The 16602-nt window shown below is 39.0% G+C and overlaps 1 protein-coding gene across 1 annotated transcript in view; it reads left to right on the top strand.

Moving 5' to 3' along the window:
* Positions 1–16602, top strand: part of DNAH3 (dynein axonemal heavy chain 3) — a 611780-nt gene that overhangs the window by 383643 nt on the left and 211535 nt on the right. The gene's annotated exons all lie outside the window — the stretch shown is intronic.

The following is a 16602-nucleotide window of genomic DNA, read 5'->3' as shown; positions in this document are numbered from 1 at the left end:
TACCCATTCTATGTACGACTATAGAATGTGCTCATACAGCACGGAGCTGCTATTTATCCTGCATTAAGTCCTATTATCAGCTAGTCTGTACAGCTACTGTATTTCTGACCTAGCTATAGCTACAATCTGTACCCATTCTATGTACGACTATAGAATGTGCTCATACAGCACGGAGCTGCTATTTATCCTGCATTATGTCCTATTATCGACTAGTCTGTACAGCTGCTGTATTTGTGACCTAGCTATAGCTACAATCTGTACCCATTCTATGTACGACTATAGAATGTGCTCATGCAGCACAGAGCGGCTATTTATCCTGCATTAAGTCCTATTATCGGCTAGTCTGTACAGCTACTGTATTTCTGACCTAGCTATAGCTACAATCTGTACCCATTCTATGTACGACTATAGAATGTGCTCATACAGCACAGAGCTGCTATTTATCCTGCATTAAGTCCTATTATCAGCTAGTCTGTACAGCTACTGTATTTCTGACCTAGCTATAGCTACAATCTGTACCCATTCTATGTACGACTATAGAATGTGCTCATACAGCACAGAGCTGCTATTTATCCTTCATTATGTCCTATTATCAGCTAGTCTGTACAGCTACTGTATTTCTGACCTAGCTATAGCTACAATCTGTACCCATTCTATGTACGACTATAGAATGTGCTCATACAGCATGGAGCTGCTATTTATCCTGCCTTAAGTCCTATTATCAGCTAGTCTGTACAGCTACTGTATTTCTGACCTAGCTATAGCTACAATCTGTACCCATTCTATGTACGACTATAGAATGTGCTCATACAGCACGGAGCTGCTATTTATCCTGCATTAAGTCGTATTATCGGCTAGTCTTTACAGCTACTGTATTTCTGACCTAGCTATAGCTACAATCTGTACCCATTCTATGTACGACTATAGACTGTGCTCATACAGCACAGAGCTGCTATTTATCCTGCATTAAGTCCTATTATCGGCTAGTCTGTACAGCTACTGTATTTGTGACCTAGCTATAGCTACAATCTGTACCCATTCTATGTACGACTATAGAATGTGCTCATACAGCATGGAGCTGCTATTTATCCTGCATTAAGTCCTATTATCGGCTAGTCTGTACAGCTACTGTATTTGTGACCTAGCTATAGCTACAATCTGTACCCATTCTATGTACGACTATAGAATGTGCTCATACAGCACAGAGCTGCTATTTATCCTGCATTAAGTCCTATTATCGGCTAGTCTGTACAGCTACTGTATTTGTGACCTAGCTATAGCTACAATCTGTACCCATTCTATGTACGACTATAGAATGTGCTCATACAGCACAGAGCTGCTATTTATCCTTCATTATGTCCTATTATCAGCTAGTCTGTACAGCTACTGTATTTCTGACCTAGCTATAGCTACAATCTGTACCCATTCTATGTACGACTATAGAATGTGCTCATACAGCATGGAGCTGCTATTTATCCTGCCTTAAGTCCTATTATCAGCTAGTCTGTACAGCTACTGTATTTCTGACCTAGCTATAGCTACAATCTGTACCCATTCTATGTACGACTATAGAATGTGCTCATACAGCACGGAGCTGCTATTTATCCTGCATTAAGTCCTATTATCGGCTAGTCTTTACAGCTACTGTATTTCTGACCTAGCTATAGCTACAATCTGTACCCATTCTATGTACGACTATAGACTGTGCTCATACAGCACAGAGCTGCTATTTATCCTGCATTAAGTCCTATTATCGGCTAGTCTGTACAGCTACTGTATTTGTGACCTAGCTATAGCTACAATCTGTACCCATTCTATGTACGACTATAGAATGTGCTCATACAGCATGGAGCTGCTATTTATCCTGCATTAAGTCCTATTATCGGCTAGTGTGTACAGCTACTGTATTTGTGACCTAGCTATAGCTACAATCTGTACCCATTCTATGTACGACTATAGAATGTGCTCATACAGCACAGAGCTGCTATTTATCCTGCATTAAGTCCTGTTATCAGCTAGTCTGTACAACTACTGTATTTCTGACCTAGCTATAGCTACAATCTGTACCCATTCTATGTACGACTATAGAATGTGCTCATACAGCACGGAGCTGCTATTTATCCTGCATTAAGTCCTATTATCAGCTAGTCTGTACAGCTACTGTATTTGTGACCTAGCTATAGCTACAATCTGTACCCATTCTATGTACGTCTATAGACTGTGCTCATACAGCACAGAGCGGCTATTTATCCTGCATTAAGTCCTATTATCAGCTAGTCTGTACAGCTACTGTATTTCTGACCTAGCTATAGCTACAATCTGTACCCATTCTATGTACGACTATAGAATGTGCTCATACAGCACGGAGCTGCTATTTATCCTGCATTAAGTCCTATTATCAGCTAGTCTGTACAGCTACTGTATTTGTGACCTAGCTATAGCTACAATCTGTACCCATTATATGTACGACTATAGACTGTGCTCATACAGCACGGAGCTGCTATTTATCCTGCATTAAGTCCTATTATCAGCTAGTCTGTACAGCTACTGTATTTGTGACCTAGCTATAGCTACAATCTGTACCCATTCTATGTACCACTATAGAATGTGCTCATACAGCACAGAGCTGCTATTTATCCTGCATTAAGTCCTATTATCAGCTAGTCTGTACAGCTACTGTATGTCTGACCTAGCAATAGCTACAATCTGTACCTATTCTATGTACGACTATAGACTGTGCTCATACAGCACAGAGCTGCTATTTATCCTGCATTAAGTCCTATTATCGGCTAGTCTGTACAGCTACTGTATTTCTGACCTAGCTATAGCTACAATCTGTACCCGTTCTATGTACGACTATAGAATGTGCTCATACATCACGGAGCTGCTATTTATCCTGCATTATGTCCTATTATCGGCTGGTCTGTACAGCTACTGTATTTGTGACCTAGCTATAGCTACAATCTGTACCCATTCTATGTATGACTATAGAATGTGCTCATACAGCACAGAGCGGCTATTTATCCTGCATTAAGTCCTATTATCGGCTAGTCTGTACAGCTACTGTATTTGTGTCCTAGCTATAGCTACAATCTGTACCCATTCTATGTAAGACTATAGAATGTGCTCATACAGCACAGAGCGGCTATTTATCCTGCATTAAGTCCTATTATCGGCTAGTCTGTACAGCTACTGTATTTGTGACCTAGCTATAGCTACAATCTGTACCCATTCTATGTACGACTATAGAATGTGCTCATACAGCACAGAGCTGCTATTTATCCTGCATTAAGTCCTATTATCGGCTAGTCTGTACAGCTACTGTATTTCTGACCTAGCTATAGCTACAATCTGTACCCATTCTATGTACGACTATAGACTGTGCTCATACAGCACAGAGCGGCTATTTATCCTGCATTAAGTCCTATTATCGGCTAGTCTGTACAGCTACTGTATTTCTGACCTAGCTATAGCTACAATCTGTACCCATTCTATGTACTGATCGGGTAAAATGCACGTCTGTCAAAAGAACTGAGATAAGGGGGCTCTCTGCAGAGGCTTAGATACAAGGTAATAATAGAGGTAAAAAGTATATTAATATAACAGTGTTATGCAAAACTGGATAATGGTTAATAAAAGGATTATCTATCTTTTTAAACAATAACATCCTGGAGTAGACTTTAAGAAATAAAACAATTGTATCTATTTTCTGCAATTTGCTTGTTTATGTGCAACTTCCTCTGTCAAGTAAAGCTTTAGGTTGGACTGAGACCTATTGAGATTATGTGAACAATTTGCCTCAAGGCCACAACAGAGCAAGTTTGTCTTCTGCTATGGCTCTCCACAAGGAATACTTTATTGACAAACCCAATAGATCCAACAAAAAGCGCTTCTTTCCCAAATGTGGGTTTCTCATATCTAAAAACACTATTTTCTTGTAGAGAACCACATTTCATTTAGTTTTGTTGTTTTTATCTTATAATTGAGACTCCCTGTGTGGCTGTAAAGGGATTAAGTATATGGATGTGCATGGGTATATATGAGATATAAGTTGCAAACTGTATTTTAACAAAGCAAAAGAGTAAAGAGTATTGATTGAAACTAAAGTATGTCCGAAGCTGTATTACTCTAGCATGGGGGATTTTGTTTCAAAATACAGACTACAGCACAATTTGTTTAAACATTAGAGTATGAAAGACTATTTCTGAGTACTGTAGCTTTTTATATAGCGTCTAACATGGTTGATTAGCCCTTATTGTGTGCTGCAGTCTTTAGCAGTCCAAGCTTTCCATATGGCCAAATCATTATATTCCCTGTATTTGAAAAGAGAATAGCAGTCATCATCTCATACATGTTATATACTGGCAATATAATACATTTTGTACTGGAACAACATTTATTAACTCTTTCCTGTCAGGACTAATTTTTCTACATCGGAACAAAGTTCAGATGTAAACAAATTGGAATCACGCGATCGTTCATGCGATCATGTGATTTCAATGATGGGATCGGGTCAGGAGAGAGTGCCTGTGACGCTAGTAGGCACGCCCTCCAGCCTGTGATCCCATTTACCAAGCCGCTATGGCTAAAGCCCAGCGCAGTTAGGATGGCATGGAATGTCCTAAAGGCGGGAAGGGGGTTAATTAAAATGTCCTCGTATCAGAGTACTTTTATACTATGATTTTACAGAGTAGTTATTTTTGAACCACAAGGAATATTTATCTTAAAGGGACAGTAAATTAAAAAATACATTTAAATTAGTTGGATAGATCATAACATTTTAAACAACTTTCCAATTTAAGTCTATCAGCAATTTTGCTTAGTTCTCTTGTTATCCTTTGTTAAAGAATAATTCTAGGTGAGTTTAGAAGCATACACATGTCTTTAGCCACCTGGCAGCAGTGTTTGCAACAATGTTTATAATTATGTTATACATACAAAAACTGCTGCCATAGACTGCTACAGACACTTCATGGCAGCAGAGTTTGTAACAATATATAACATTGCTGTAAACATTGTTGCATACACTTCTAGCAGATGGACACGTGCACGCTCCTGATCTTACCAAGAACTACTGTTTAACAAAGAATACCAAGAACACTAAGCAAAACTGATAATAGAAGTAGATTGGAAAGTTGTTTAAAATTGCATGATCTACCTGAATTGTGAACATTTTAATTTGACTTTACTGTCCCTTAAAGCTTATTGATTAATGCTAAGTAATACAGTTTTTCTGCTACTGTTTGTTAATAAACACCTTCTATTATAAATGCTTATTTGTCAGCATACAATATAATTCCGATGTATTAGAGGAGATTGTAGGTACACAGGCTTCACGTGTGTAATAATAATATAGCACTTTGTTACATTGCTCCAAAGATTAATAAAAAAATGTCATTTAGATTTTTCTTAACTCTTTAAGACACTGTAAACACAACTTTAATCTCCCCATAAAACATTTAATTAAAGGGAATAAAAACTGTCTGATATATACATTCATTATCTATTTGCCATCTTTTCCTTATCCCCTTAATGACTCTGACATACCCTGTAGACTACGTGTCCTTAAGGGGTTTTTGGTCCTGTAATAGCGTGGGTCTTGCCGAAAGTGACGAGACACCTCACTCCTGGAGACATCGGCTATAGGACGGTCTCACCACTGTCAGCAAGACCCACACTATTTAACCCCTTTCAGAAGAAAATGGCAGCCGACGTACCCTGTACATCGGCAGTCGTTAAGAGGTTAAAATTACCTCTGAAAAGTGTGATTTTTTTTCACTTCACCAGACATCATACTTTAAGGCACATAAAAGTCAAAATTAAACGTTTATGGGTCAAACAGAGCATATTGTTAATTCTCTTGGTATTCTTTGTTGAAAAAGAGAAGCAATGAACTACTGCTATCTGGTAATTAGTGGCTACACAGGTGTGCCTCTTGTCATTGGCTCAGCAGATGTGTTTAGCTAGCTCTCGGTAGTACATTGCTGTTCTGGAGTTGACTTTAGGGGTAAACACAGTTTTATATGCATTTGCAGAAATAAAATGGTCTAACGCACTTTAACATTTTCCTTTTGGCATTTTATGTTCCTTTAAAGGGATATGAAGCCCAATTGATAATAGTAGTAAATTAGAAAGCTGCTTAAAATTGCTGCTCTATATGAATCATGAAAGAAAAAAAAAGTGGGTTTACATTTCCCTTTAAATACAGCAGTGTACAAAAAGTATAAAACACAAAATGTAACCTGATTGAAAAATAAAATTGAGTAAGCTCACATCCCTTTAAGTAGTATGTTGTACTGTCGTTGTCTGTCCTTCACATAGAAAAACATAGGGAAGAAGGTTCTTGTCTGTTATCGGTGAGGGGAATATTGAGATTTAATAATAGTGGCGCTTACAATTTTATACCCCATGAATAATATGCTAATTTTATAATTGTTGCTCTGATCTGCTGCAGAAGAATTTGCATACATATTAAATTGTTTAATTGATTTGATGGTGTTTAATAAGTCATGATTCTAAAGCTTAATGCCTCTCTGTTAACATCTTTTTAAAGTCAGTTGTATAAAAATACTATAAATCTATTAAAATTCAGCTTTTACCTTTTTTATTAAAGAGCTGCCACTCTCTATATGCACCTGGAGATTCAGCACCAAACTCTATTTTAATTAATTGTGCAGATATCTCAGGAATATTCTATAGTACTGAATACAGTAATTACCAGTGTAAATGCCCACCATTGAATCAGATTACAGAGAAGTCGTATTCGATCGGGTTGATTTCTGTCTGCGGCCTCAGAGCAGGCGGACAAATTATGGAGCAGCGGTCTTTAGACCGCTGCTTCATAACTTCTTATTCCTGCAAGACTGAAGGCTCTCCTGAAACAAGGGGCATCAAGCTCCATACGGAGCTTGATAAATATGCCCCTAGGGGTTAATCTTCCCTTTATTGGGACATTTTGTTCTCTTTGGGCTAATTTTGTTGAAACACTTTATTAGTATGTGTGGGGCTTATGTTTTATACAGGGATTGATGTATAAACTTACTGCTTGAGCATTTGTGTAAATTAAGCTCAGGTGTTGTAGGCAGAGGGAAACGCGCGCCTTTTACTTGCTGTGTAGTTTCCTCTCTCTGCCGGTCTTGTGACCTCTCTGCTGTCGGATATTCACGGAGTGGAGCGGCATCATTGATTTTCAGTCACTTCAGTGTCGATCTACTATATGATCGTTTTAGAGACTTCTGGCAGCCAAATTGTGTATAAGTGTTACGTTAAAGCACCTCAGCAAGGATTTGGGTTTAGCTAAGTCCACGTCAATCTCTTCAATAGAGTAGTGGTGGCTTTTAAGCAGTTAGGAAGTTGTGAGGTAGTCCTTGCTTTGTTTCCGAACACATTGCTGCCTGTCTAAGGTGTAGGGGGCCTGATTGGTTTATTATTTTAAATAATTTTAAAAGCGGCTGTGGTATTAAACACTCTTAAAGTGACAGTGTATTTAAAACATTTCTACAATTTGGGGAATTTTTTATTTAGTATTATTTACATGGACCAAGACTCTGGGTCCTATTTATCAAATGTCTGTCTGACATGATCCGATCAGCAGATCATGTCCGACAAACATTGCTGAAAGCATACAGCAATATGCTCTCTGCATTCAGCATTGCACCAGCAGTTCTTGTGAACTGCTGGTGCAATGCCGCCCCCTGCAGATTTGCGGCTAATCGGCCGCTGCAAGGGGGTGTCAATCAACCCGATCGTATTCGATCGGGTTGATTTCCGGCGATCTCTGTCCACCACCTCAGAGCAGGCGGACAGGTTATGTCGTTAGACCACTGCTTCATAACTTGTGTTTCTGGCAAGCCTGAAGGCTCACCAGAAACACGGGGCTTCAAGCTCCATACGGAGCTTGATAAATATGCCCCTCTGTGTCTTTTGACAAATGCTTGTTATGCCTTGAGGTACAAATTGTTTTGCCTATTAAATTCTGTGCTGCATGCTTAGCTAGAACACTTCAATTTAAATATAAATTGTTGCCCTCTGAGCCAAATGTCTTTCAGGATGATGCTGTTCAGGCAATGGCACAGCTTTCTCCTCAAACGTCCCAAGCCTCTATGGCGTCACATACAGTGCCCTGCAGTTCCTCTCAGCCTCCTTAAGGAGTTTATTTGTCTGCAGATTTTGCTGCACAGGTATCTTCTGCGGTATCTGCGGCATTATCTGCTTTTCCTATGGAAAACGCAAGAGGAAAATTAGACATTCAGATAGTAAGGTTTCTTTTCCACCTACTGCTATGCAGTTTGCCCTCCCTCATAAGTCTGATGAGGCGGATACGCCGGTAGCCTCTGAGGGTGAAAGCTCAGATTCGGACAGTATTATTTGTTCATCTGATACTGAAGAAGTAAACTTCAGATTTAAGCTTAAACACCTTTGTGTACTGTTAAAGGAGGTATTGGCTACTTTGGACGACTCCAATACTTCTGTCGTTGTCAACCCTAAAAAGTAAACTTAATAAATACTATGATGTTCCTTCCTTTGTGGCAGTGTTTCCTGTTCCACACCGTGTGACGGAGATTATTTCACAGGAATTGGAGAAGCCAGGGATACCTTTTCCCCCGTCTCCCGTCTTTAAAAAGATGTTTCCTGTTGCTGACTCTATTAAAGATTCATGGCGCAAGGTGCTTAAAGTAGAAGGGGCTTTTTTCTACTCTGGCTAAGAGAACTACAATCACTATAGAGGATAGCTGCTCCTTTAAGGATCCAATGAACACAAAGCTGGAGGCTTATTTAAAAAAGATGTATGTTCATCAAGGTCTTCAGTGGCAACCTGCAGTTTGTATTGCCACAGTAGCAAATGCGGCATCTTATTGTGCAACGCTTTGTACAAATTAATTTTAGTAGAGACTCCGTTGGAGGAGATCTAAGATAGGATTAAGGCATTCAAACTAACCAATTCCTTTATTTCTGATTCTAACATGCAAGTTATTAGACTGGGAGCCAAGATGTCTGGCTTCACTTTCTTAGCCCTCAGGGCTTTGTGGCTAAAATCTTGGTCAGCTGATGTTACCTCCAAGTCCAAGCTTCTGGCACTTCCTTACAAGGGTAAGACCTTGTTTGGACCTGTTCTGGCAGAAATAATTTCTGATATTACGGGTGGAAAAGGGTCTTTTCTACCACAAGACAAGAAGAATAGACCTAAAGGTTAAAGTAATTTTCATTCCTTTCTTAACTTCAAAAGTCAAATGTCTTCCTCTCCCTCTTCCAAGCAGGAACAGTCCAAGCCTTCGTGGAAGCCTAATCAATCTTGGAATAAGGGGAAGCAATCAAAGAAACCCTCCGCTGAGTCTAAGTCAGCATGAAAGGTCGACCCCCGATCCAGGATCGGATCAAGTGAGGGGCAGACTTTCCCTGTTTTGTCAAGCGTGGATACGAGATGTCTCAGATCCTTGGGCTGTGGACATATTATCTCAGGGTTACAAAATAGAATTCAAAACTTTCCCTCCCAAGGGCAGATTCCTCCTCTCAAGATTATCTGCAGACCACGTAAAAAGAGAGGCATTCTTGAACTTCGTTCAGGACCTTTCCTCCCTGGAAGTGATAGTTCCAGTAAGGGAACAGGGTCTAGGATTCTATTTAAATCTGTTTGTGGTTCCCAAAAAAGTGGGAACCTTTCAACCTATTTTAGACCTAAAGTGTCTCAACAAGTTTCTCAGGGTACCATCCTTCAAAATGCAACCCATTCATTCCATTCTTCCTTTGGTCCAAGAGGGTCAGTTCATGACGACCATAGACCTGGAGGATGTGTATCTTCATGTTCCCATCCACAGGGATCACCACAAGTTCCTGAGATTCGCCTTTCTAGACAAACACTTTCAGTTAGTGGCTCTTCCGTTTGGCCTTGCCACAGCTGCCAGAATTTTCTCAAAGGTTCTGGGGGCTTTCTTGACAGTGATCAGGTCTCGGGGAATTACAGTGGCGCCCTACCTGGATGACATATTGGTTCAGGCACCATCTATTCAACAAGCAAACTCTCGTACAGAGATCTTGTTGTCTTTTCTACATTCCCACGGATGGAAAGTGAATCTGGAGAAGAGTTCCCTTGTTCCAGCTACAAGGGTGGTTTTCTTAGGAACCATAATAGATTCCCTATCTATGAAAAGTTTTCTGATAAAGGTCGGAAAATCCAAGATTCTTTCCTCTTGCCTCTCTCTTCAGTTTACTGTTCGGCCGTCAGTAGCTCAATGTATGGAGGTAATTGGTCTGATGGTCGCTTCTATGGACATCATTCCCTTTGCTTGTTTGATTTGAGAGCTCTGCAGTTATGCATGCTCAGATAATGGAATGGAGACCATTCGGATCTGTCTCAGAGGATAGATCTAGAACAGTCGACAAGAGACTCTCTCCTGTGGTGGCTTGCTCAGGAGCATCTGTCTCAGGGCACATGCTTCCGAAGACCTTTCTGGGTGATTGTGACCACAGACTAGGCTGGGAAGCAGTTTTGGACTCGTTAAAGGCGTAGGGACTATGGACTCAGGAGGAGTCTGCTCTCCCAATAAACATCTTGGAGTTGAGAGCAATTTACAATGCTCTGATGGCTTGGCCACAATTGTATTTAGCCTGTTTTATCAGGTTTCAGACGGACAACATCACCTCAGTGGCTTACATCAGCCACCAGGGAGGAAATCTGAGTTTCTTAGCCATGAAGGAGGTGGCACGGATTATTCAGTGGGCGGAAGCTCACAATTGTTTTCTATCTGCCATCCACACTCCTGGAGTGGACAATTCTAATAGCTCTTGCATGGCCTCACAGGATCTGGTATGCAGACCTAGTGAAGATGTCATCTTGGCCGCCTTGGAGGTTGCCTTCGAGCAAGGACCTTCTAACTCAGGGTCCATTCCTCCATCCAAATCTCGTTTCTCTGAAGCTCACTGCTTGGAGATTGAACGCTTAGTTGTGTCTAAGCGTGGATTTTCTGAGTCGGTTATTGAGACCATGATCCAGGCTCGCAAGTCTGTTACTCAAAAAATTTACCATAAGGTATGGCGTAAATACCTTTATTGGTGTGAATCTAAGGGCTACTCTTGGAGTAGGGTCAGGATTCCTAAAAATTTGTCTTTTCTCCAGGAAGGTCTGGAGAAAGGGATGTCAGTCAGTTCTCTGAAAGGTCAGATTTCTGCATTATCTATTTTGTTACACAAGCGTCTGGTGGATGTGCCAAATCTTTTTGTCAGGCCCTGGTCAGAATCCGGCCTGTGTTTAAACCTTTTGCTCCTCCTTGGAGCCTTAATCTTGTTCTTAAAGTTTTGCAGCAGGCTCCGTTTGAGCCAATGCATTCCATAGATATTAAGTTGCTATCTTGGAAGGTTTTGTTTCTTATTGCTATCTCTTCTGCTCTGAGAGTTTCAGAACTGTCGGCTTTGCAGTGTGATTCGCCTTACCTTTCATGCGGATAAGGCAGTTCTTCGTACTAAATTGGGGTTTCTTCCTAAAGTGGTTTTGGATAGAAATATTAATAAGGAAATTGTTGTTCCTTCTCTCTCTGTCCCAATCCTTCTTCTCATAAAGAACGTCTGTTGCACAACTTGGATGTTATGCATGCTCTAAAATTCTACCTACAGACGACTAAGGATTTTCGCCAATCTTCTGCCCTGTTTGTTTGTTTGTTTCTCAGGAAAGCGTAAGGGTCAGAAGTCTACTTCTACTTCTCTTTCCCTCTGATTGAGAAGCATGATTCGTTTTGCTTATGAGACTGCTGGACAGCAGCCTCCTGAGAGAATTACAGCTCATTCCACTAGGGCTGTCTCCTCTTCTTGGGCTTTCAAAAATGAAGCTTCTGTGGAACAGATTTGCAAGGCTGCAACTTGGTCCTCTCTGCATACTTTTTCCAAATTTTCCAAATTTGATACTTTTGCCTCGGCTGAGGCCTCTTTTGGGAGAAAGGTTCTTCAAGCGGTGGTGCCTTCTGTTTAGGTCTGCCTGTTTTGTGCTCTCTCCCTGTTCATTCTGTGTCCTCTAGCTTGGGTATTGGTTCCCACTAGTAATTGAATGACGTTGTGGACTCTCCATATCTTAGGAAAGAAAACAAAATTTATGCTTAGCTGATAAATTTCTTTCCGGATATGGAGAGTCCACGACCCTACCCTTTATTAAGACAGTTATTTTTTACTAAACCTCAGGAACCTCTACACCTTTGTGTTATTCCTTTTCCATTTCCCTTCGGACGAATGACTGGGATTATGGGTAGGGGAGTGACACTTAACAGCTGTGCTGTGGTGCTCTTTGCTTCCTCCTGCTGGCCAGGAGTGATATTCCTACTAGTAATTGAATGACTTTGTAGACTCTCCATATCCGGAAAGAAAGAAATGTATTAGGTAAGCATACATTTTGTTATATATTACAGGGGAAAACACAGTCCCCATAGACTGCAATGTATAGGCACTTTTCAGTGCCGTTTTTTCTTCTAACACCCCCCAGCCTCTCACTTTTTTTTTTTTTTTTTTAAATGAAGATGCTCATATTTTTATTTTATAATAGGAACAGTACATTTTAATTTGGGGGACATTTTTTTAATTAACTAGAGGTCTAACCTCTTCCTGAAGCGTAAAAAGCTTACTCCTAGCAAATTTAACACACGAGTAGGAGAGATAGCGACCCACTCATAATCTAAGCCCATAGTCTGGTTTTCTGATACTTTACCTTAATTATGTTGTATTTAGTTAGTTAGCTTCTTGTCATTTTAAGTATCTCATTGCTACTAAAGAATCAGACATTTATTGCAGCTGGTATATCTCAGCTAGCTATGTTGATGTCAATTTAGAAAAAGTTTAGCACAATGCAGAAATCAGCAGGAAGTTAAATATACATTTTCAAATATGGGGTTACTTTTTAAACAGCTATTGACTTTTGTTTTATATATTTATTTTGTATGGATTTACGAGCAATTTATAGGACTGTTATGTGTTTACATGTTTAAGAATGTTTGATCTTACTACAGTTTTACTGGTATTTATCATAAGATTTGCAAAAGCCATTGACGGATTCCACCTTTCATTGTGTCTTTGGGAATATGTGTTTTATTAGCATTATATCTTGTAGTAGAATTTGATAAGAAATCTCAAGTACCGTATATTTGTGCTACTCAAAACTGATCGGAAATAAACTCCTAAAATATGTTGCCCCACTTGGGCAAGTGTAAATTTTAAAAAAAAAACAAAACACACTTGATGTATAATCCTGTGAAGCTATCATTTCTTAACCTCTTAGTTACTTGTGTGCTCCCATGTCTTGTGAGCTAACAGTTACGCGCGAGCGTTATCAGGTTTATCTCAGATGTTTGCGCATGTTGGGTGCAGCGCTTGTATTATAAGTTGAAAGTAAACGCGATCACTTAAGCGCAAATTAAGTTATTGCGAATCCGCAGAGCTCTAGTTAACTGTTTTGCGAATTAAAAAAGTGTCACAAAAAACATTAAAAATGCATTATAAAGTACAGTTACACGCTTAATAACACTATCTAATAAAAATAATTATAAAAAAAAATATTGCACAAAAAAGTTATAAAGGCTCAAAGATATGAGGTCTGTAAAAAAAAAGGCAGGCAAAGGGCTTTAACATAGATATACATACAGATACATGTCTAAAATGTATGTGTGTGTATATATATATATATATGTGTGTGTGTGTGTATAATATATATATGTGTGTGTGTGTGTGTGTGTGTGTATATATATATATGTGTGTGTGTGTGTGTATATATATATATATATATGTGTGTGTGTGTGTGTGTGTGTTTATATGTGTGCACATACTGTATGTATTTACTGTATATGTGTATATATGTATTTACAGAGATATATATATATATATATATATATATATATATATATATATATACATAAAAACACATAAGTACATATATGTGAAAAAAGAGAAAGAGAACAGCTCTCCTGAGATAGAACAAAGCTAGAATAACTTCCATGCCTGTTCATTTAAATTGCAACTCAGGGTGCACGTTCTTTTAGCACACTATGCCCTGTCACAGAGAAAAAATATTGTGTAGCATATCAGTCTGATCCTGCCCAATGACATTCCAGCGCCGAAATACCAGGCAATTCCTCTCTGAACAAGGGAAGCAACAACCCCAGACGATCGTTTCGGCCTCCTATGGGCCTCGTCAGTGAGGTGCAGTTGTATCTCTCTAAGGGCATGTGTGCAAGGAGTCCACGTCTGGTTTCCCCATTACTCTTAGGGAGACCCAAGAGTAATTTACATAAATGTGACACAATTGTCTGGGGTTGTTGCTTCCCTTGTTCAGAGAAGAATTGCCTGGTATTTCGGCGCTGGACTGTCATTGGGCAGGGTCAGACTGATATGCTACAGGATATTTTTTCTCTGTGAAGGGGCATAGTGTGCAAAAAGAACGCGCACCCTGAATTGCAATTTAAATGAACAGGCAAGGAAGTTATTCTGGCTTTTGTTCTATCTCAGGAGTGCTGTTCTCTTTCTTTTTTTTCACATTTATGTAAATTACTCTTGGGTCACCCTAAGAGTAATGGGTAAGCCAGAGGTGGACTCCTTGCACACATGCCCTTAGAGAGATACAACTGCACCTCACTGATGAGGCCCACAGAAGGCCAAAACGATCGTCTGGGGTTGTTGCTTCTAGCTTTGTTCTATCTCAGGAGTGCTGTTCTCTCTCTCTTTTTTCACATAAATACATATATAGACATATATAGACATATATAGAAGTGCATTAGAGCCCTTTGCAGTAGATGAAAACATGTAAAATCATACTATGCAATATTCCTATTTAATAAAATGTTATACTGTGTATTTAATGTAAATATTTTGCATTCCAATGTTCTTCACATAGCAAAAGTATTTTTAAATAGCTATTCCTATATACTGTATATCTCTAAATATCTATACCTATTTATAATCATGTATATAGATAGATAGATAGATAGATAGATAGATAGATATTGTACCAAAATACCATCAGATATATGTAGAACTATGTATTTATGAATAAATAGAACATTTTCTGCTATGTGAAGAATATGGGAATGTGAATTATTCATATTTTCATGTTGAGTTTGTGCACTTGAGAATATGCAATCGGGTTTGCATGTGAGTAGGGTGTTAATATTTTTTCTTTAACTTTTTTGCTCAGTTGGCTTCTATGTGGGAATACAATAATGTGATTGTGATATTCTAAGTTCAGCTTTTTGCGCGTATCGGGTTAGCACGTGAACAAAAATATTTTACTTTCAACTTGTAATAAGAGCACTACCCAACGCACGCAAAAAGCGTTAAATACCGCTGCACTTGTAATCTGGCCCAAAATGTTTATCTGTAACTTATGTGTACACAGATATTTTAAATATTTGACAAATTTCAAAATCCTTATCAAAGAGAAGGGAATTCTTTATTTTAAAATAATGGTTAATATTTTTTTAAAAAAACTATTTGTTCCTCTAGTGCTGAAATGGTTAATAAATTTGAAAGCTAAGTACCCTGTAAGATTTGTAATGGCATATTCAGATATAATTTATGCTTGCCTTACATATACATGAGGTCCCTTGTTAGTATGTATTTACAGTACAATAGCAATTTGTGTTTGGACATCTTGCTCATTAACATTAGTTGTGTTGTCAAATCGATCTGTTTGCCTTTGGCACAATAATAACATTTAAATACTTGCCCTTGGCAATGTCTGCTCAGGGATCTGTTTGAATAAGTTGATGTCAAGCTAGAAAGCTCCTGCTGCTTGTTTTATGCTTGTTTACGGACAGATTAATAAGTACGAGACAGGCCCATCTGAGCGTGCAATAATTCACTTTGTAATAAAGTATATTTAAACCGGACCAACACACTATGGGTGTGGCATAATGTCCCAGAATTAAAAGAGCAATAAAAATGAAGTCTTAATTATTGAGATCAAATTTACGTCTGGTTAAATTAAAGGGACTTGAAAACTCAAACCTTTTCTTTCATGTTTCGTATTTATCATAACATTTTGAGAAAGTTTCCAATTGACTTCTATTATACTTTCTTCTCATGGTATTCTTTGTTGACGAGAATACCTAGGTAGGTAGCGTGCACGTGTCTGGAACACTTATATGTCAGCAGTGCACTTTCCTAAGCCTCCCTGACAGCTTTTTAATAAAGGATACCAAGAGGACAAAGTAAAATTGATAATAAAAGTAAATTGAAAACGTGAGTCTGCAACCAAAGGGCTTCAAAGCTGCATTCGCCCTATATCTGAATCATGAAAATACATTTTTCATTTCACTTTAATTCTATTTACGATAGACCTAGAACAGCATATAAGACAATTTAACTTTAAAGGTTGACTTTACGGGGCCGATTTATGAAGATGCGGGCGGACATCGATAAATGCCGACAGCATATGCTGTCGGCATTTATCATTGCACAAGCAATGATAAAATGTGAAATGCTTGTGCAATGCCGCCCCCTGCAGATTTGCGGCCGCTAGCAGGGGGTGTCAATCATCCCGATCGCATCTGATTGGGATGATTGCTGTCCGCCGCCTCAGAGGCGGCGGATGAGTTATGGAGCGGCAGTTTTAAGACCGCTACTTCTTAACTTACG

The sequence above is a fragment of the Bombina bombina genome, chromosome 11 (assembly GCF_027579735.1).
Source record: "Bombina bombina isolate aBomBom1 chromosome 11, aBomBom1.pri, whole genome shotgun sequence".
Classification (NCBI taxonomy): Eukaryota; Metazoa; Chordata; class Amphibia; order Anura; family Bombinatoridae; genus Bombina; species Bombina bombina.
Note: the sequence above shows the minus strand (reverse complement) of the source record. Positions and strands in the feature narration are given on the sequence as shown.